The sequence below is a fragment of the Pongo abelii genome, chromosome 11 (genome assembly GCF_028885655.2).
Source record: "Pongo abelii isolate AG06213 chromosome 11, NHGRI_mPonAbe1-v2.0_pri, whole genome shotgun sequence".
Classification (NCBI taxonomy): domain Eukaryota; kingdom Metazoa; phylum Chordata; class Mammalia; order Primates; family Hominidae; genus Pongo; species Pongo abelii.
In genome coordinates, this window is record NC_071996.2 from 78,982,099 (window position 1) to 79,005,097 (window position 22,999).

A 22,999-nucleotide genomic window follows, 5' to 3' on the forward strand; every position below is an offset into this window, starting at 1 on the left:
TCTCTTTTTTTGTTGTGTCTCTGCCAGGCTTTGGTATCAGGATGATGCTGGCCTCATAAAATGAGTTAGGGAGGATTCCCTCTTTTTCTATTGATTGGAATACTTTCAGAAGGAATGGTACCAGCTCCTCCTTGTACCTCTGGTAGAATTCGGCTGTGAATCCATCTGGACCTGGACTTTTTTTGGTTGGTAAGCTATTGATTATTGCCACAATTTCAGCTCCTGTTATTGGTCTATTCAGAGATTCAACTTCTTCCTGGTTTAGTCTTGGGAGGGTGTATGTGTTGAGGAATTTATCCATTTCTTCTAGATTTTCTAGTTTATTTGCATAGAGGTGTTTGTAATATTCTCTGATGGTAGTTTGTATTTCTGTGGGATCGGTGGTGATTTCCCCTTTATCATTTTTTATTGCATCTATTTGATTCTTCTCTCTTTTTTTCTTTATTAATCTTGCTAGCGGTCTATCAATTTTGTTGATCCTTTCAAAAAACCAGCTCCTGGATTCATTTATTTTTTGAAGGGTTTTTTGTGTCTCTATTTCCTTCAGTTCTGCTCTGATTTTAGTTATTTCTTGCCTTCTGCTAGCTTTTGAATGTGTTTGCTCTTGCTTTTCTAGTTCTTTTAATTGTGATGTTAGGGTGTCAATTTTGGATCTTTCCTGCTTTCTCTTGTGGGCATTTAGTGCTATAAATTTCCCTCTACACACTGCTTTGAATGCATCCCAGAGATTCTGGTATGTTGTGTCTTGGTTCTCGTTGGTTTCAAAGAACATCTTTATTTCTGCCTTCATTTCGTTATGTACCCAGTAGTCGTTCAGCAGCAGGTTGTTCAGTTTCCACGTAGTTGAGCGGTTTTGAGTGAGATTCTTAATCCTGAGTTCTAGCTTGATTGCACTGTGATCTGAGAGACAGTTTGTTACAATTTCTGTTCTTTTACATTTATTGAGGAGAGCTTTACTTCCAAGTATATGGTCAATTTTGGAATAGGTGTGGTGTGGTGCTGAAAAAAATGTATATTCTGTTGATTTGGGGTGGAGAGTTCTGTAGATGTCTACTAGGTCCGCTTGGTGCAGAGCTAAGTTCAATTCCTGGGTATCCTTGTTGACTTTCTGTCTCGTTGATCTGTCTAATGTTGATAGTGGGGTGTTAAAGTCTCCCATTATTAATGTGTGGGAGTCTAAGTCTCTTTGTAGGTCACTCAGGACTTGCTTTATGAATCTGGGTGCTCCTGTATTGGGTGCATATATATTTAGGATAGTTAGCTCTTCTTGTTGAATTAATCCCTTTACCATTATGTAATGGCCTTCTTTGTCTCTTTTGATCTTTGTTGGTTTAAAGTCTGTTTTATCAGAGACTAGGATTGCAACCCCTGCCTTTTTGTGTTTTCCATTTGCTTGGTAGATCTTCCTCCATCCTTTTATTTTGAGCCTATGTGTGTCTCTGCACGTGAGATGGGTTTCCTGAATACAGCACACTGATGGGTCTTGAGTCTTAATCCAGTTTGCCAGTCTGTGTCTTTTAATTGGAGCATTTAGTCCATTTACATTTAAAGTTAATATTGTTATGTGTGAATTTGATCCTGTCATTATGATGTTAGCTGGATATTTTGCTCGTTAGTTGATGCAGTCTCTTCCTAGTCTCGATGTTCTTTACATTTCGGTATGATTTTGCAGTGGCTGGTACCGGTTGTGCCTTTCCATGTTTAGCGCTTCCTTCAGGAGCTCTTTTAGGGCAGGCCTGGTGGTGACAAAATCTCTCAGCATTTGCTTGTCTGTAAAGTATTTTATTTCTCCTTCACTTATGAAGCTTAGTTTGGCAGGATATGAAATTCTGGGTTGAAAATTCTTTTCTTTAAGAATGTTGAATATTGGCCCCCACTCTCTTCTGGCTTGTAGGGTTTCTGCCGAGAGATCCGCTGTGAGTCTGATGGGCTTCCCTTTGATGGTAACCCGACCTTTCTCTCTGGCTGCCCTTAACATTTTTTCCTTCATTTCAACTTTGGTGAATCTGACAATTATGTGTCTTGGAGTTGCTCTTCTCGAGGAGTATCTTTGTGGCGTTCTCTGTATTTCCTGAATCTGAATGTTGGCCTGCCTTGCTAGATTGGGGAAGTTCTCCTGGATAATATCCTGCAGAGTGTTTTCCAACTTGGTTCCATTCTCCCCGTCACTTTCAGGTACACCAATCAGACGTAGATTTGGTCTTTTCACATAGTCCCACATTTCTTGGAGGCTTTGCTCGTTTCTTTTTATTCTTTTTTCTCTAAACTTCCCTTCTCGCTTCATTTCATTCATTTCATCTTCCAGGGCTGATACCCTTTCTTCCATTTGATCGCATCGGCTCCTGAGGCTTCTGCATTCTTCACGTAGTTCTCGAGCCTTGGTTTTCAGCTCCATCAGCTCCTTTAAGCACTTCTCTGTATTGGTTATTCTAGTTATACATTCTTCTAAATTTTTTTCAAAGTTTTCAACTTCTTTGCCTTTGGTTTGAATATCCTCCCGTAGCTCGGAGTAATTTGATCGTCTGAAGCCTTCTTCTCTCAGCTCGTCAAAGTCATTCTCCGTCCAGCTTTGTTCCGTTGCTGGTGAGGAACTGCGTTCCTTTGGAGGAGGAGAGGTACTCTGGTTTTTAGAGTTTCCAGTTTTTCTGCTCTGTTTTTTCCCCATCTTTGTGGTTTTATCTACTTTTGGTCTTTGATGATGGTGATGTACAGATGGGTTTTTGGTGTGGATGTCCTTTCTGTTAGTTTTCTTTCTAACAGACAGAACCCTCAGCTGCAGGTCTGTTGGAGTACCTGGCCGGCCGTGTGAGGTGTCAGTCTGCCCCTGCTGTGGGGTGCCTCCCAGTTAGGCTGCTCGGGGGTCAGGGGTCAGGGACCCACTAGAGGAGGCAGTCAGCCCGTTCTCAGATCTCCAGCTGCGTGCTGGGAGAACCACTGCTCTCCTCACAGCTGTCAGACAGGGACATTTAAGTCTGCAGAGGTTACTGCTGTCTTTTTGTTTGTCTGTGTCCTGCCCCCAGAGGTGGAGCCTACAGAGGCAGGCAGGCCTCCTTGAGCTGTGGTGGGCTCCACCCAGTTCAAGCTTCCAGGCTGCTTTGTTTACCTAAGCGAGCCTGTGCAATGGCGGGCGCCCCTCCCCCAGCCTCGCTGCCGACTTGCTGTTTGATCTCAGACTGCTGTGCTAGCAATCAGCGAGACTCCGTGGGCGTAGGACCCTCTGAGCCAGGTGCGGGCTATACTCTCCTGGGGCACCGTTTCCTAAGCCCGTCGGAAAAGCACAGTATTCGGGTGGGAGTGGCCCGATTTTCCAGGTGCCGTCTGTCACCCCTGGAAGGGGAACTCCCTGACCCCTTGTGCTTCCCGAGTGAGGCAATGCCTCGCCCCTGCTTCGGCTGGTGCACGGTGCACTCACCCACTGACCTGCGCCCACTGTCTGGCACTCCCTAGTGAGATGAACACGGTACCTCAGATGGAAATGCAGAAATCACCCGTCTTCTGCGTCGCTCGCGCTGGGAGCTGTAGACCGGAGCTGTTCCTATTCGGCCATCTTGGCTCCTCCCCCAAATCAACAACTATTAGTGATTTTCAAAAGGGGAGGGAGTGTATGAATAGAGTGTGGGTCACAGAGATCACGTGCTTCACAAGGTAATAGCATATCACAAGGCAAATGGAGGCAGGGCGAGATCACAGGACCACAGGACTGGGGCAAAAGTAAAATTGCTAATGAAGTTTCAGGTACGCATTGTCATTGATAACATCTTATCAGGAGACAGGGTTTGAGAGCAGACAACTGGTCTGACCAAAATTTATTAGGCTGGAATTTCCTCATCGTAATAAGCCTGGGAGCGCTACGGGAGACTGGGGCTTATTTCATCCCTACAGCTGCGACCGTAAAAGACAGCCACCCCTGAAGTGGCCATTTCAGAGGCCTACCCTCAGGGATGCGTTCTCTTTCTCAGGGATGTTCCTTGCTGAGAAAAAGAATTCAGCGATATTTCTCCCATTTGCTTTTGAAAGAAGAGAAATATGGCTCTGTCCCTCCCGGCTCACCGGCAGTCAGGGTTTAAGGTTCTCTCTTGTTCCCTGAACATTGCTGTTATCCTGTTCTTTTTTCAAGGTGCCCAGATTTCATATTGTTCAAACACACATGCTCTACAAACTGTTTGTGCAGTTAACACAATCATCACAGGGTCCTGAGGCGACGTACATCCTCCTCAATTTACGAAGATGATGGGATTAAGAGATTAAAGTAAAGACAGGCATAGGAAATCACAAAGGTATTGATTAGGAAGTGATAAGTGTCCATGAAATCTTCACAATTTATGTTCAGAGATTGTAGTAAAGACAGACGTAAGAAATTATAAAAGTATTAATTTCAGGAACTAATAAATATCCATGAAAGCTTCACAATCTATGTTCTTCTGCCATGGCTTCAGCCGGTCCCTCCATTTGGGGTCCTTGACTTCCTGCAACATCTGTGCAGAAGCTTTTTGGTTTAATTAAGTCCCATCTATTTATCTTTGTTTTTGTTGTATTTACTTTTGGGTTCTTGACTTTGGGGACTTGGGGGAAAGGGTGGGGGGTGGAGAGGGATAAAAGACTGCACATTGGGTACAGTGTACATTGCTCAGGTGATGGGTGCACCAAAATCTCAGAATGACCACTAAGGAACTTACTCATGTAACCAAACACCACCTGTTCCCCAAAAATCTATTGAAATAAAAAAATTTAAAAAATGAACCAATCAAAAATAACTGCAACAACTTTTCAAGACATAGACAACACAATAAGATAGATAAATTTAAAAAATTAAGTATTGAACGTCATACCACCTTTTCTGCATCTTCTCCAGAATGCACAAACCTGGGTGAGAACTCATATATAGGCTATATAGTGATGAGTTATCCCTAAATATTTTACATTTTTGATGCTATTATAGATAGGTGGTGTTACAAATTTCAATTTCCATTTGTTTGTTTCTAGTATATAGAAATATAACTTATATGTTGCTCTCGTATCCTGCCCTCTTGGTAAACTTACTTATTCTAGTATTACTAGACCAGTTATAGTATAACTATAGCTTTTTTGTAGATTCAATCAAATTTTCTACCTACATGATAATGTCTGCAAACAAAAAATTTTACTTGTTTCTTTTCAATTTGACTGATTTTATTTATTTGTTTTTCCCCTAGAACCTCTAGTACAACATCAACAGAACTGGTGAGAGGGTACATCCTTGCCTTGTTACTAATCTTATGGGGGAAACATTCACCCTTTCTACTTTTGTAATATAGACATTTAATGCTGTAAGTAATTTTCTGTAAGTACAGCTTTAGCAAATATCCCACAAATTTTCGTATATTGTGTTTCAGTTTGGTATATTGTGTTTCAGGTATATTTCATTAAGTTCAAAATACTTTCTAATTTCACTTTTGATTTCTTCTTTGAACCCCATGTTATTCAGGAGTGTATTATTTAGTTTCCAAATATTTGGAGATTTTTCTGTCTTTTTTTTTTTTTGCTGTTGAGTTGCTTTGATTTCCTCGTATATTCTGGATATTAGTCTCTTGGTGGATGAACAGTTTGCAAATATTTTTTTTCCAATCTACAGGTTGTCTCTTCATTCTCTTGATTGTTTCTTTTGCTGAAGGGAAAGTAAACTGATTGTTACTGATTTGTAATTTAATTTCATTGTCAAAGAATAGTCTTAGTATAACATGAATAGTTTTACACTTGAGACTTTTTTTGTGGCCCAGAATATGGTCAATCTTATTAAATGTTCCATGTGCAATAGAAAAGAAAGTTTATTTTGCTGTTGTTGCATGGAATATTCTATCAATATCAATTAGTGAAAGTGTTGGATGATATCAAGTTGGTTGATAATGTAGCTGATTTTTCTGCCTACATGTTCTGTCAAGTATTGACACAGGGATATTAAAATGTCTGACTATACTGGTGGGTTTGTCTGTTTCTCCTTGCTGTTCTATCAGTTTTTGCTTCATGTATTTTGAAGCTCTCATATTAGGAGCATAGATATTTAGGATTGTTCTTTCCTCTTGATTAGCTGACCTCTTTATCATTATGAAAAGACATTTTTTTCCATAAAAGTCTTTGTTCTGAAATGTACTTTAATAGCATAAATCCTCTAGCTTTCTTTGAATTAGTAGTAGTGTGATATATCTTTGTCCATTCTTTTACATGTAACCTATTTGCATCTTTATATTTCACAGTGAGTTTCTTAGAAGCAGCAAGTAGTTGAGTCTTTATATACAATCTGACAATGTCTGCCTTTTAATTGGAGTGTTTAGACCATTTACACCTAATGTGATTATTGATATAATGAAATTTGAATATACTTTCTTGCTCTGTTTTCTGTTTGCCCCATCTGTTTCTGTTTCCTTTTCTGTTTTTCTGCCTGCTTTTGTTTTAAATGTTTATTTTTTATCTTAACATTTCTGTTGGTTCACTACCTATAACTCTTCATTTTGTTATTTAGTGATTGTTTTAGGACAAGCTTGTCTAACCCATTGTCTGTGGGCCGCATATGGCCCAGGATGGCTTTGAATGTGGCCCAACATAAATTTGTAAACTTTCTTAAAACATTATGATTTTTTTTGCAACTTTTTTTTTTTTGTTTAGCTCATTAGCTATAGTTAGTGTATTTTATGTGTGGCCCACAACATTTCTTCTTCCAATGTGGCACAGGAAAGCCAAAAGATTGCACACCCCTGTTTTAGGGTTTCTAGTATATATCTATAACTTATAATGGCCTACCGTCAAGTGATACTATACCATTTCACATAATAAGAAGTTTACAGAAGTATATTTTTATTTCTCTCCTTTCAGTTTTTGTGCTATTATTTTACTCCTACTTATGTTATATCCTCTACAATACATTGCTATTTTTGTTTAAATGGTCAATTATTTTGTAAAGATATCCTTTATTTCTTTGTATAGATACATATTTACATCTGGTAAAATTTTTCTTCGGTCGGAAGGACTTTCTTAATCATTTTTTTGTAGTATGGGTTTACCGGTGATGAATACTTTTGTATATTTGAAAAAGTATTTCACTTTCACTTTTGAAAGATATTTAAGTATCAAATTCTAGGTTGACAGTTTTTTTTTTCCCCCTTTCAGCAGTTTAAGCCATCTGCTCTACTGCCTTTTCTCTTCCATTACTTCTGATGAGAAAACATCATCCTTATCTTGGTTTCTCTGTATGTAACATTTTTTCCTCTCTAGATGCTTTTACAATTTTTTCTGTATCCCTGGATTTGAGCAATATGATTGTGATGTAGTTTAGTGAATTTTTTCTCATGTGATTAGGGTTTGTTGATCTTGGACTTCTGGATTTACACTGTTCACTAATTTTGGAAAAATTTCAGCCAGTATTTCTTTAAATATTTTTTTCTGATCTCCTCTCCCCTCCTTCAGAGACTCACATTAGACATGTATTAAACCATTTGGAATTGCCTCACAGTTCATTGATAATGTATTTTTGTTGTTACTGTTTTCCTCCTCCTCCTTCTAGTCCTTTTTCCCTTTTGTGTTTTAGTTTGGATAATTTCTATTGCTATGTCACTAAGTTCACCTTTCTTTTCTTCTGCAGTGTCTCATCTGTTATTAACCTCATTTTGTATATTCTTCATCTCAGACATTGTATCTAGAAATTTTTCGAGAACTTTTGTATCTCTAAAATGTTCTTTCCTCTCACGTTTTAAACATTTGGATATAGTTGTAACAACAGTTTTATTGTCCTTGTGTGCTTATTCTAACATTTGTGTTGGTTCTGGATTGGTTTCTATTGATTGATTTTTCTCCTTATTACAAGTTTTCCCTGCTTATTTACATGCCTGATAATTTTTTATTTTATGCCAGATATTGTGATTTTTTTTTCTTCTTGTGGGGGCTGTATATTTTTCTATTCCTACAAATATTGTTTAACTTTGTGTTGAAATGCAGTTAAGTTTCTAGAAAACACTTTAATCCTTTTGGGTCTTTTAAAATATGTTAGGAGCCGAACAATATTTAGTCTAGAGCTAATTATTTTCTCTTTTGAGACAAGACCCTTTTAAACACAGATGCTCCTTGATGTAGTTATTGGCATGTAACCCTGTCCTAAATTGAGGAATATAGCGAATGAGTATCACTTTTATACCATCCTAAAGTTGAAAAATCTTAAATTGAACCATACTAAAATGGGGACCTTCTGTATTCTATTTAACACCTTGTGAATTAAGAAATTTCTCAATCTCACTAGTGCAAACAAGTACCATTCTTGGCCTTGTGTGATCTCTCAGTATTGCTCCCTTTAATCCTTTTAGGTGTCCTTTTCCTGGCCTCAGATAGTTTTCTCATATTCATGCAGTGATAGTCCTGATTCCCAGGGGGCACCAACTGACGATCTATGGAGTTCATCCTCACTACTCTGCCCTGCAAACTCTAGCTGACTTTGTCTTGCTGGACTTTCCCCTCTACTTCTTCAACTTAGAGGGAGTCTACCAGGCCCTACTTGGGTTCCCTTCCCCTATGCCCTGTCCTGGTGTGATGTTAGTTAACTTTTTGTGTCAATTTGAGTGGGTTAAGGGATACTACATAGCCGATAAGACATTATTTCTGGGTGTGTCTGTGACAGCATGACCAGAAGATATTTGTATTGGATTCAGTAACAAAGAAGATCCACCCTCACCCATGTAGGTGGGCATCATCCAACCTACCTAGGGCCTGGATAGAACAAAAAGTAGGGACAAAGTAAATTAAGTCTCCCTTCTGGAGCTGATGCATCCGTTTTCTCCTGCCCTTAGACATCAGAGTTCCAGGTTCTCAGGCCTTTGGACTGGGTCACTTAACTAGTCCCTATCCAAAACTACCCAAACTAATACACAAAAAGGAAAGAAAGACTAGAAGAAAGGGAGGAGAACACCACTACCAACAATAAATCTTCAGTGTCGACGAACTGTGAGACAATCTCAACCCTCTAGGCCTTCAGACTCAGGCTGAGTTGCAATACTGACTTTCCTGGTTATCTAGTTTGCAGGTAGCATATCATGGGACTTTCCAGCCTCCATTTCTTGAAACCATTGTTCCATGTATTTTGTCTGGATTTTTAAGTATTTCAGGTGGGCTAGAATCAAATACTAATAGAATACTAATATCTAGTCACCTGAAATACCTAAAAATACCCAGTCCCTACGACTCTGTCTTAGCTGAAACTGAAATTCCAATAACATTTTAAGTTTCCAAGATTTCTATTTATTTTCTGTTTCATGTGTACAGGACACCCAGGAATCTCTGAAGATATTATTTAAATTTATTTTTGGTTGTATAATTGACTCTATTTTTGATGATAATTTGTTGAGTTTGGGGTCTTTCTCTCATGGGCTTGATTTTCTTTACATGTTGGACAGTTCTTAGTTGTCTGCTTATGTTTCTTTGCATTTGAGAATTAGTGTACATTTCTCTGGGGATACTAGTTACATTACTTACTCTGCTTCTTCTCATTGTCTATGATGAGCATCTAAATAGAGTTTGGTGGCAGTCTGTCTTCTGGGTGTGATGTTCCTTGTCCTTCTAGAGGTTAGTTGTTACTTGGGCACTCCCGACAGCATCCTGACAGCAAATACTGCCATTGGCCCCTTGCTCCTAAGCAAAAGCTGGGGATTGAGGAAGTGTCCCATCAGCCTGGTTGCTCTGAATTAATTTTCACCTGAATGCCTGGGATCCCCTCATGTACTTTGTATAAGATGCCACTGACTTCTGGAGTTGGACTCTATTGCCATTTTTTTTTTTTTGAGACGGAGTCTTGCTCTGTTGCCCAGGCTGGAGTGCAGTGGCATGATCTCGGCTCACTGCAAACTCCGCCTCCCAGGTTCACGCCATTCTCCTGCCTCAGCCTCTTGAGTAGCTGGGGCTACAGGCACCCGCCACCACGCCTGGCTAATTTTTCGTATTTTTAGTGGAGACAGGGTTTCACCATGTTAGCCAGGATGATCTCGATCTCCTGACCTCGTAATCCACCCGCCTCGGCCTCCCAAAGTGCTGGGCTGGGATTACGGGCATAAGCCACCACGCCCGGCCTCTATTGCCATTTTTATGATAAGTTTCTGCTGCTACTTGGTTTCCTCTAAGCTTATTTGTATGTAGATCTGTGTGCTTTTTTAAAATCGAGAGTTTGTCACAATTTCTGCCCCTCTGTTAGCACTTTTATTTGTTTGTTTTCCATTGTTACTATGGACATATTCTTTCAAAAATGTTTGTCTTTTCTGACATGGGTATAAGGAGATGTAGACACATGTTCAATTATATAGTGTTTCATTATATGATGATACACTCTAACTCATTAACCAGCCATTATTAATAAAATATTTAGGTGGTGTACAGTGTGTATAAGGAATGATGAACATTCTTGAACATATATTTTTAAATAATTATGTAAATGTTAATGTGTAATGCTCTAAAACATAGTTTATTTGATTTGTTTACATTCCATTTAAACACTAAAGACATATAATTTTCACTTTATTCTCACATACATACTGATGAGGGTGTATTGGAGGAAAAAGTATTATTGATTTCATTTTGAAAAATAGTGTTTTTTCCCCCTGACTCCTACCTTCACTCCCCGTTAGTGAAGAATAGTCAAAGACAATACCTTAAAAAAACAAACAACAACAACAAAAAAACAAAGAAACCAACAAAACCTTCGAATGTACTAAGTAATTTGAAAACTTTACCAAATATGTCAAATTACTAAGATATTAACTTAGGCGATGGATTAATTTATACTGAATATTTAGAGCAATGTCCTAAGTTTGGTGTAATATCCTGAGTACATTATTCAGTACTTTTCTGGTTTTCACGCCCAAATATTTAATATGTGAAATTTCAATGATTATAGAGTAGAAATGTGTGGGTTCCAGAGGGGAGAGCATACTTATATCTCTCTGCTCCCAAATAACATGTGTAGTTTGTTAATGTTGAACACATTATTTTATTTTGGTTTAATCATACATTCAAAGAAAATACCATTCACAGTTGTTTCTGGAGGATTAGCTCCTTGTTGTTTTCTCATTACCTAAAGTTTAAAACTAAACTTAACAAAAGTAGTTTTAAAAATAATGTGTAAAAAAAAAAACCCTCAATATAAGTTAAACCAGAAAACTAATTTTATAGTGATTTTTTTCTTTAATTCAAAAATGTTGACTTACCAAGTTTAATGTAATATACTTTCATCAGTGCAATGTTTCACTCCTATAAAATTAGAGATAATTAAAAATAAGACGTTGAGGTTTTTTTTTTTAACTTTTTGTTATACACATTTAGTTTGAATTCCTTGTCCTAATTACTTGTTTCTGTTGAACAAGTAAGTAATGTACTCAAGGATGCTATTGGGATCTTGTACAACAAACAGAGAATCTGAAAGACAAGATGGAAATGTCATCTAGAAAAAACATGTGAGAGAATCTCTTTATTGACCACACATGTAATCTCAAAGTGAAAGTTAATGCAATTTAGGCAATTAATGCATTTTTTTTAATGTATAGGCTTTTAAATGGAAAAAATTACTCCGTCTAGATGTTTATCATGATAAATACTTGATGTTTTCAGTAGACTGGAAAATTAGTTAACAACCTATGATATATTCCAGAATAAAAGGCCATCATTGTGTAAACACTAACGCATATTCATATAATGTAAGTCTACTGAATCATTCATTGGCAGTCATTTGACATGATGTTAATAGTTTTTTCTAACTGAGTAGGTTTCCATTATTTGTTCCCTTGGAGAATTTAGAAGTGCTGAATTTTCACTGGACAGCATAGGAAGCATTATTTTAGCAAGTTCTTCAATACTCATGGTAGTCTTTATTTCTCAGTATCATAGTCTTATTTCATTGCTAGAATAATACTCTTGACAGTTAAGTTCTAATCAGGTTTCATGTTTACATTCTCCAAAGTGCTTATTTTCATTCATTCAGTAAACACCATTTATTTTCCAGGGACTGTGCCAGGTAAGTACTCTGGATAAAGAGCTGCTGACTAGTTCACTGCCCGGTATCTGCAGGAGCCTACTTGTTGAGCATATGGTAAATGCTTGACCAATAGTTATTGAGTGAACTTAGGTCATGGAAAAATCCCCAAATATTGTGAAGTTAAACAACACACTTCAAAATAGTCCAGGGTCAAAGACAAAAATCACAAAATAAATTAGAAAATATTTTGAATTTAGAAGTAATGAAAATACAATACAGTTGACCCTTGAACAGCATGGGATTGTTCAGTGTATAGTCAAAAATCTACATATAACTTTGTACTCCCCTAAAACTTAACTACTAATAGACTGCTGTTGACTAGAAGCCTTACCAATAATGTAAACAGTAGATTAACATGTATCCTGCATGTTATGTGTATTACATACTGTATTCTTACAGTAAAGTAAGTTAGGGAAAAGAAAATGGTATTAAGAAAATCGTAAGGAAGAAAAAATATATTTACTATTCATTATGAGGAAGTGGATCATCATAATGATCTTCATCCTTGTCTTCATGTTGAGTAGGCTGAGGAGGAAGGAAATGAGGGTTTGGTTTTGGTGTCTCAGGGGTGGCAGAGGCAGAAGAAAATCCATACGTAACTGGGCCTGTGATGTTCAAACCCATGTTGTTCAAGGGTCAACTGTATATCCAAATTTGTGGGATTCAACTAAAGCAAAACCTACAGAGAAAATTACAGTGTTAAATGCTTATATTAGAAAAGAACAGTCTATAGTCAATGATCTCAGCTTCTACTTTTATAATCTGGAAAAAGAGCAATTAAACTTTAAGTACTGTGAAGGAAATAATAAAAAAGTGGAAATCAATAAAATGGGAAATTGATAAGCAAGAGAGAAAATAAGTAAAACCCCAAATGGCATAGAAAAGAGGGACACAATAGAGAAAATTAATAAAATTCTAGATAATTCCAAGGTAGAGGATGGTGGGAGATAAACAGGCTTTTAGGCAGATGGTTATGGAACAACATCATTGTGGAAAAAATCAACTTTAACTCTTAGCTATACACAAAAATTAAAATGTATTATAGACCTAAATGCAAAAGTTAAAACTCTAAAGCTTCTAAAAGAAAACATTGGGGCCAGGCACAGTGGCTCATGCCTGTAATCCCAGTACTTTGGGAGGCTGAGGTGGGCAGATCACCTGAGGTCGGGAGTTTGAGACCAGCCTGACCAACATGGAGAAACCCCATCTCTACTAAAAATACAAAATTAGTCGGGCGCGGTGGTGCATGCCTGTAATCCCAGCTACTCGGGAGGCTGAGGCAGGAGAATTGTTTGAACCTGGGAGGTGGAGGTTGTGGTGAGTCGAGATTGTGCCATTGCCCTCCAGCCTGGGCAACAAGAGCAAAACTCCATCTCAAAAAAAAAAAAAAAAAAAAAAAAAAAAAGAAAATATTGGGAAGAAACTTTTTATGACCTTGGAGTAGGAAAAGGTTTTCTGTGTAGGATACAAAAATATTTACGAAAAACTTTGAAAATTGGACTTAATCAAAATTTAAAACTTTTGCTCTTCCAAAGACAATAAATTAAAAAAGGCTTACCATAGGGGAAAAGTTTTGCAGTAATAAAGCTGATAAAGGTTTTGTATCCAGAACAACAAAGAACTCAGAAATTAATAAAAAGCCAACTAAAAATATAAGGTTAAAAGATGATCAAAAGACTTAGGCATTTTACAAAAAAAATGCATGAATGACCAATAAATGCATGAAAAAAAGCTTAATGATATTAGTCATCAGGGAAATGTAAATTAAATCACAATGAAATGTCATCACACACCTATTGAAATGACTAAAATCGAAAAGTTTGATAATATGTGTTGAGAAGGACATGAAACAATTGAAATTCTCATTCACTGCTAGTGGGAGTGTGAATTGGTGCAAGCACTTTAGGAAACTGGCTGTTTCTTAAAAATATATTTACTATATGATTCAGTAATCCTACAGCTAAGTACCCCAGAGGAATGAAGCCATGTCCATGCAAAGATTAATGCCTGGGTTTTCACAGTAGCTTAATTCATAGTATCCCACAATTAGAAAATAGTCCAAAAGTCCATTTACAGGTGAATAGATAAATTATGGTAGCTTTAAACAATAGGACACTACTCAATAAAAAAAGTAACGAACAACTGTTACTTGCAACAATCTGGGTGAATCCCTAAACCATTACATATGCTGCAGGTAAGAGGGCAGACATGAAAGTACATTCTCTATGCATATATAAATTTTACAATACACAAAGTTAATCTATAATGACAGCAGATCAAGGGTTATCTGAGGTCAGATTTTTGTTATTGTTGGTTTTCTTTTTGTATTGAATGTATAAGGCACTTGGGGGGTAATGGAGGAATTCTATATATTGGTTTTGATGTTTATAAGATGTACACATTTGTCAAAACTCACCAAACTGCATTTTATTTTATGTAATTATACCATAATAAAGTTGATTTAAAGAAATGAATTGGGTGACACTTTCTTCTGTTCCCTGAAATTTATATAAGATAAACATTGCAAGCCAAGTTATTTTTTTACTTTTTTGGTTTTTTTGGTTGTTATTGTTTAGTACCTCTCCATTCAGCCAGGGATCACAAACTCAGTTCAGAAGCCAGATATGTAATGAATAGAATGAGACCAACTAGGTATTAGACAAAAGGCATAGCAGGGGCTGTGCCAAAGTGAATACTGCATCCCTGTACCTTAAGGCATTAAAGTAAAAGAATTAAAACAACTTGCCTGTCAAACCAAAATGTCTGTAGGCAATATTCAACTGGTTGACCATCATTATGCATCCATTGTCTTTTGACTTAAAATATATACCACCATTTAAAGCAGTTTCTCAATGAGGAGGCAAGGAATATCTTGGGAAGCTTTTTCAAATAATACGCAGTCCCTTTACCATCTGCCTAATTGAGGACCACTGGTATACTATGTTGGTATCTAGAGCTAAATAATAATGATCATGTTGATGGCACCATGTGGCTTTAGTTACTGGCCATTGCTAACAGTTTTCTTTTTGCCAACAGAGAATGTTAATTTTGCTATGGATTTTAGCAAAACTACACTTGTGCACAATTGCTTTATTAGAGAAATGACAAGAGATAACCACATGTAGCTCTCAAATGACCCACATTATAATGTCTAGTACATGGGCGAAAATTCTGTTTTCTCATTTATTATTCATTTATTCGTCCATTCAATAAATATTTAAATGCATGCAAAAATGAGTTCATGATTTCTTTTCTCTGAAGATACTTAAAACTTAGTATTGGGAGGGAGAAAAGCTAGCACTGGTGTTCAGATGGCGAATGTTGCTGAGATGGGCTTAATGAAGCCTCTTAGGATCCGTTGGAATTCTAGCAAATGCTTCATTTCCTGTGGATTTCTTCCCTCACAAGCTGAGCAGAGCTTCAACAGTTCTCACAACAATTATCACCCACTTGTCCTGTAGGTCTCAAGATTTTTTGCATTCGTCAGGTTGAAGGATTCATGGTATTAATCACAACTGAAGTTGTTATTTATCACCTGCTGGGTGAGAAATAATAATTTTTGCACGAGTGGGGCAGCAGGCCAGAGGTACCAAATTAAGTAAAACATCTAAACACTAGCAAGGATCATTTCTCTGATTAATGAATTGTTACAAAGAAAAAGTGCTATTCATTATCTGGTCTTACCAATACAAAGTGGGGCATGCAGGAAGAAAAGTCCCAGCTTGCTCAGGCCAATTTTTCTGTTTATTTCATTCCTTTCTTTCTTTCTTTCTCTTTTTGACTGTGCACAGATTTGTGTTGCAGTCATATGATTTTTTGTTTTGTTACCAAATAGAAATGAAGAAATAACTTATGTTTTACATCAGAAAATATTTCTGATTATTGAAACAATGTTTTTAGTGACTTCTAAGAATTTAAAGTAATTTTGAAATAGGACAGGTAGGTTACCTTTAATTTGTTGAATTACCTTCTCATATGTATATAAATTAAAATTTTTACTCTAAAAAGTCAATGTATTTTTCTTTTTCTACTTTGAATTGGATACTATTGCCAAAGGGCTTGTTTTAGAGAGGGTAAATTTTCATTTCTTTTTTTTTTGTTGTTCTTTGGCAACTCTGAATAAGAAAAGCTCATTTTCACTCTGACCCTTAGAGCAATTTTTGCCTTTCACAATGCTATCCAAGAACTTCTACTTATAGTCATGATGGAGAGGAACAAGGACTGGATGTATCCTCTTGCCTTAAACAATTGTAGAAATCAGACCAAATATATAAAACAATGGTTTAAGACATGAAACAATAGTCAGTTTAGGACAGTGATGCCTGCATGAAAAGAAACAAAATAAGCCCTTCAATTACCCAGCTTCTGCTTAGAAGGCATTTCTAGGCTGCCTCACAGGAAAGAGGAGAACCCAAGCAGAACCCAGCAGTCTCCCTGAGTTGAGAATACAAGAGTTCCAGGGCAAGAACGCCACAGTAGCTAGAATTCACAAAGTAGAGTACTGAAGAGAAGAAAACTGCATATATAGAGAGAACTCTGGAAATCTGTATAAGGTTCTAGTCTTCAACTGAGTATTGATCATCACATGCTTATGAAGAAACTTTACTAAGGCTGGGAAAGAACTATTGGAAAAGAGCAAGCCGAGCAAGCCTTAGAGTTCAGAGAGGGCTGAAAATAGTTTGTATTCTCCCTAGAGTGAGAAGACCATCTAATACATGTGGCATTGAAGTTCTCAGAAGGGTATTCCCTCAGTACTGGGGCCCAATTAGACCTAGACTAATGGTTGTCTAGACCTACCTAACAAAGCTTAAAAGCAAGCATCAAAATCAACATGGTGAAACCTTGTCTCTACTAAAAATACAAAAATTAGCCAGGCATGGTGGTGCATGCATGTAGTCCCACCTACTCTGGAGGATGAGACGGGAGAATTGCTTGAACCCAGGAGGGAGAAGTTGCAGTGAGCTAAGATGGCTGGCACCACTGCACTCCAGCCTGGGCAACAGAGTGAGACTCTGTCTCAATCAATCAATCAATAGAATTAATTCCAAGACTGCATTCCAGAACAAGGCCTTAAAACAGTTAAGGAACACAAAAATCTCCAGCACCTATTAATGTAAAATTCACAATGTCTGGGACCCATGATAACATTACCAGGTGTGCAAAAAGCAGGAAGAGAAAAATCAATCAGTAGAAATAGACCCAGAAATGACACAGATGACACAGATTAGTAGACAAGGATGTTAAAACAGCTATTATATAATATACTTTATATGTTCAAGAAGGTAGACAAGGGAATGCTATCTAAAGAGTTATTCTAGGTATATTGATATTACTAGAAATTTGAAAATGTGCTAAGGACTGAATAAATGCAAACAAGCCAGGATTAGTGTGATTAACTTTTCAGAACATGCATTTCAATAAGTATACAAAGGCTTGGGAAAAAATTTGTCATTGTATTTTCAAAAAATAGGAAAAGGGAATTATCCTGAATTAAAAATGCTAAATATATTTATGCTGTGCTAGAAATTATCTTAAGGTGATTTATATTTATGTATGTATATGTATAAAGGAAAAAACAAAGCATAGGTCTATATTCTTTTCATTTAGTATGCTGTCAAAGCTTCATAATATCTTTAATAATTACTATTGATTAATAAGACATTTCTGTTTCAAGTGGTTTTCTTATAGGAGTTAGTGAGCATCATCTCTGTATACACCTAATCAGAAAATAATGTGCCAAATGAAAACCTGAGTTCTAAAATAGTCCAAGAGAAAAAGTTACTTTAAACTCGTCCTTTGACAAATAATATATAGCATTTAAAGTGAGTTAAAAATTTGTTAAATAATACATATCAAATTATATTAAGATCACCCAATTGAGGGTAGTCAGGATATTTGTATATGGTCTTCTATTATAAGGCCAGAATGAAAATTTCAAATATAAAAGCCATCCACTAACAAAACTCAATCAAAATGAATTCATTGCAAACAAATATTTACTGAATATCTTTTATACTGCATTTGTTAGATTCTGAAAGGCATGCAAAGATAGATAAAGCCGCTACTCTCAAGAAGTCACAATATATAATGGGTAGATAGCCAAAAATGTGTAAATATTTCAATGAGAGTGCAATAAAACAATTTAAGAAGGAACATAGGCCATATAAAAAATGATGCTGAGTTTAAACATGTGAAAAATTACTGACATTTAATGAAATGGTTGTAGAAATCTTCATGGAGAAGGTAAACAATTGCATTTAAAAGGTAGATAGGTAGACTGAACAGGGAAAGGCTTTTAGAGGTCACTCTATGAGTTAAAATTGCCTAGCAAGTTAATGGACAGCAGGTAAATCAATGTGATTGGATCAGAAGGTTTCTGTAGAATGGCCATGAAAGATAAAGTTTTAAATACAAATTTGAACTATATTACAAAGGGTTTTGAGGGCTCATCAGTAATTTGGACATTTAGGCAACATGCAGTTATCATAGATGGAATGTTGCAACAAAAACTGCTCTGGGCTTGGACTCCTGACTGCAGTTTGTGGCTGTGTACATGGTCTCAGGCAAGTCAGCTCCTCTCCAAATCTGAGCTTCCTCATTTACAAAATGGAAATGTTATTACCTGTTCTGCTCACCTCACAGGCTTGCTGTGAAGAGCAAACAAGTTAATTAATGTGAAAGTGCTTTGCAGATTATGAAGCATTCCACAAACCCGATGTGTTATTTTCACTGGAGAGAAGAATATGATACGATTAAATTGGCTGTTGAGCAATTGATCAGGAAGTGATGTGTAGTATGCCTCCTGTAGCTAGGAGTAAAAAATGGAAGGTCATTTCATTAATTTAAGTTTATGTAATGAGTATCTGGATTAGGAAGGTCACAAAGAGGAAATAGAGGGGCAGATCTGAGAAAAATTTGCAAGGAAAAGCTAACGAGTGAGAGCAGATGGGGTGTGGTGAATGAAAAGGTAGGGTCCAAGATCTTGAGCCTCAACAGCTGAAAGGTATAGTTGGAAGGAAAAGGAAATTGATGAGGGGTTGACAATGTGGAGGCCGGTTTTGGACATATTGAGTTGGACATCCAAATGGAAGTGTCCATTAGACCAGGGGTCCCCAACAGACCCAGTACTGGTCCGTGGCCTATTAGGAACCAGGCCACACAGCAGGAGGTTAGCAGAAGACAAGTGATTGAAGCTTCATTTGTATTTACAGCCACTCCCCATTGCTCGTATTACCATCTGATCTCCATCTCCTGTCAGATCAGCAGTGGCATTAGATTGTCATAGGAGCATGAACTCTATTGTGAACTGCACATGTGAGGAATCTAGGTTGTGTGCTTCTTATGAAAATCTAATGCCTGATGATCTGTCACTGTCTCCCATCACTCCCAGAAGGGACCATCTAGTTGTAGGAAAACAAATCAGGGCTCCCACTGATTCTACATTATGGTAAGTTGTATAATTATTTCATAATATCTTTAATGTAATAATAATAGAAATAAAGTGCACAATAAATGTAATGCACTTGAATCATCCCAAACCATCCCTCTCTAACCACCCCTGCATCCCTCCTATGGAAAAATTGTCTTCCATGAAACCAGTCCCTCATGCCAAAAAGGTTGGGGACCTGTGCCATAGACAGTTTTAAAAGGCGTGAATTTTCACAATCTAATTTAACAAATCTCCCAAATAAATCTTCTGTGATATAAGAGAGATCTTTAATAACCATGTTTTTGTATTTTTAGGGTATAAGAGAACAAAAAGCCTGGAAATTGGGGAGGGATAAACTGAGTGTAATTTAGCTCTGCCAACCTTGACAATGCTCATTTAAAAACATGTAAATTAAACTTGTCAGGATAAGCTCCTATGGGGCTGCTGGCCACATCTTAGAAACTCTCCAACTATAAATTCACAAAATCCATCATGTTTGTTTTTCTGTAATTTTATTATTAACATATGTATATTTCCATTTTATTTCCTCTTTTCATTAATAGAATTACAGGTAATCAGAAGTGGCGAATATTTACGGAAATTCTGTTAACTGCCTGTTATTTTCAATTGAGGGTATTCAATTTCTGGAAATCATGCTGAGTCACTACCAAGATGGGCTTGATAGGTTCAGTTTTGCTTATTCCCATAAGCATTAACTGGGCCTAAATGGAACATATTTTCATTTTGGTAAGTTCATACACTTTTGTTTTATAAAGTAATTTTGAGGAATTATTCAAAATTCACACATTGCTTTTTATTCAAAATAGGTAACTTTTGTCAGATTTTCATAGTCCATGTTTGGAGGAGGTTTTGTTTCTGTCTGAAGATGGCAAATGGTAGAGGACAAGAACTCAACATCACATGTCTTCTTTGAGGCCTCCAACCCACTCATAGTTTAAAAAGGGAGGTTGGGGAGATATTTTTATGTCCATGTGAATTTTATAGGAAAACAAACCCGTATGTTTCTGATGAATTTACACTTAACTCATCAAAATGTGGGGCTTTATAAAAGCTATTTGATGTCTAAAAAGATCCCTTTGGGACAATCTTTAAACGTAGTTATCCTCCTCTATTGCTCCCTCTCCTTTAATAATAAGAGTGCATTATAATGTACTCTGCTTGAACCAAATGTCTAGATTTTGGAGAGCTCTTAAAAACAAACAAACAAACAAATGCTATCTCAGTAGTTTAGAAATGATGTTTTAGGATCTCCCTCTTCTCTCCTACGAGTGTGTATGCATGTGTGTGCACGCATGTGTGCATACATATATATATAAAAGAAAAATCCAATTTAAGTGTTCCTAAAACTTCAGATCTAGAGAAGAACTGCCTTGTAATGTCATTTTGCAGGGATGACAGTTCCCTGGTCTGTATTAATGGCAAATCCCTAAAACTAATTACACCTAGTTGCAGGTGTAACCTTTTCTGTTTACAACTGGTGACGACAAATATGCCTTACACTACGTTCTCTTCCAAAGGAACAAAACGCCGGTCATTTCTAAGGCATTTGGCACAGCAGTCAACCAGGGACAGCAAGGGTGCCCTTTGCTTTACCCTTTATCAAAATATATTCATTCCAGTTTTCAAATTGCTGTTTTTGAGTCCTAAATCTCTACCCACACTAATTTCTGTGGGTCAGACTTTGACCCTGATTGGAACAAAATCTGGAGTCAGATATTCACACCGGAACGCCTCAACCTCCCTGCGTGTCAGAAGCCATATTGCTGCAAATGCTTCACACACCTTAGAGTGCGGCTTGTGGAACTGATGAGGTGAGAGCGCAGCACAGTGGCGCGGGCCTGGTAATCACGGGACTGAGGAAACACATACATCATCTGCCACACAGGTTGGCATTTCAAGTAAAAAACCTTCACACCGTGTAAGATGTTGGACAAATGATGGCCATATGCATGTCTGTCTGGGTGCAGATGGCTCTGCGTTCTCAGAGAGGAGAAAGCTGAGCTTGGCTCTTTTTGCAGACAGTTTAATATTGGTGACACAGTTTATGTCCTCTGCAAAAACAATAATGGAGGAGAAGGTGACATAAATTATTTGCAAATCGTTTGACATATGCAGGGCATTGTCCTTGCAATAATCACCATCTGTCTGTCAGTTTAAGATATGAACCGTGCCACCGCCATTTTATATCACTGTGTTAAGCTTTCACATGTTGTAATTTTACAGATTTGTTCACTGGAGAACTGCTGCAACACAAATCAAATTGGATTATGTTTAGTCATATACTCTATCATGCACATTGCTTAGATAAAAATAAAAAAGTACATTCCATGGGGTGGAAGATCTTGAGGCAGTCTTCCATTTCATATCTTTGTGAGACAGTAGTTAAACCAAACTCCCCATCTATACCATCACTCAACTTTAGTTCACTTTTCGAGTTAGTGAGGTCATTTCTGAGAATCTTAATTTGCTTTCTCATTATAAAGCCATATAGAATGTGTATAAGATGAAAATGATCTATGATAAGGATTTTTCTTAAGTATATTTTCTAATAAATTTAAGAAGTTAATGTGCAATGTTCAATGATATAGACACTTTAAAAATTTATATATGGTATTATTGGATTTCTTTCTCAATTCCCCCAGATAATGACTGTAAATGGCGATTAAATAGCAGACGGTGTTGTCCCTGTTTCTAGTGTATGAACTTAATGCCATATGGTATATTTTACTTATCGAGCTCTTGATGCCAATTGATGTTGAAAGCTGTGTTTTACAGTTTAACCATACATAGCAAATGCTGTAAATGCTTCTGAGTCATTGCTGTATCGCATATATTTGGACGAATTGATAAATGGACTTTAGAGACAGTTTCTCTATTTCCCAGAGTTTCTAAGAAAACTATAAATTCTAAAACAGGGCATTTAGAAATTGAGTACAAAAATTTCAAAAGAGAAATATGATCTGTTTTCATTTGGAAAAGTTACTTCCATTCAGTTCTATCAACAGAGCTGCATCTGCCTTCTGTCATTATGTAGTCCTTAAAACAAAGATTTATTACATTTCCATCTTTGAAATAACATCTTTTCTCACTGAAGGTGGCCATTATCACAATGCAATTTTATATCTATAATGATAAGTGCAGTGAGGCAAGCATTTACAAATAGATTGTTTTCATCTATCTTAAATTATGCACTTAAATGGTACATCAGAGATTTGACATTAGGTGCAGATGATTTCAGAAAATCCTTATAGTAGCATTAAATACATATATTCTTTACTTAGCACCGAAGAAAAAGTTAAATAAATAAAAAGTTAAATTTGATGAAGATGCTGATAAAATCAAATATTGTATTTATAGGACTAAAATGTAAAGATGGCAATAATTTTTTTACTGTCTTCCAACAAACTTAACTAGTCATTTTATTTTGGGAGTTGTTGCCTACATGCCGATATGAGCTCATACCTCTATGTCTAACCTCCTATGGAATCTATTTAACTGGATGTCTCAGAGGTACC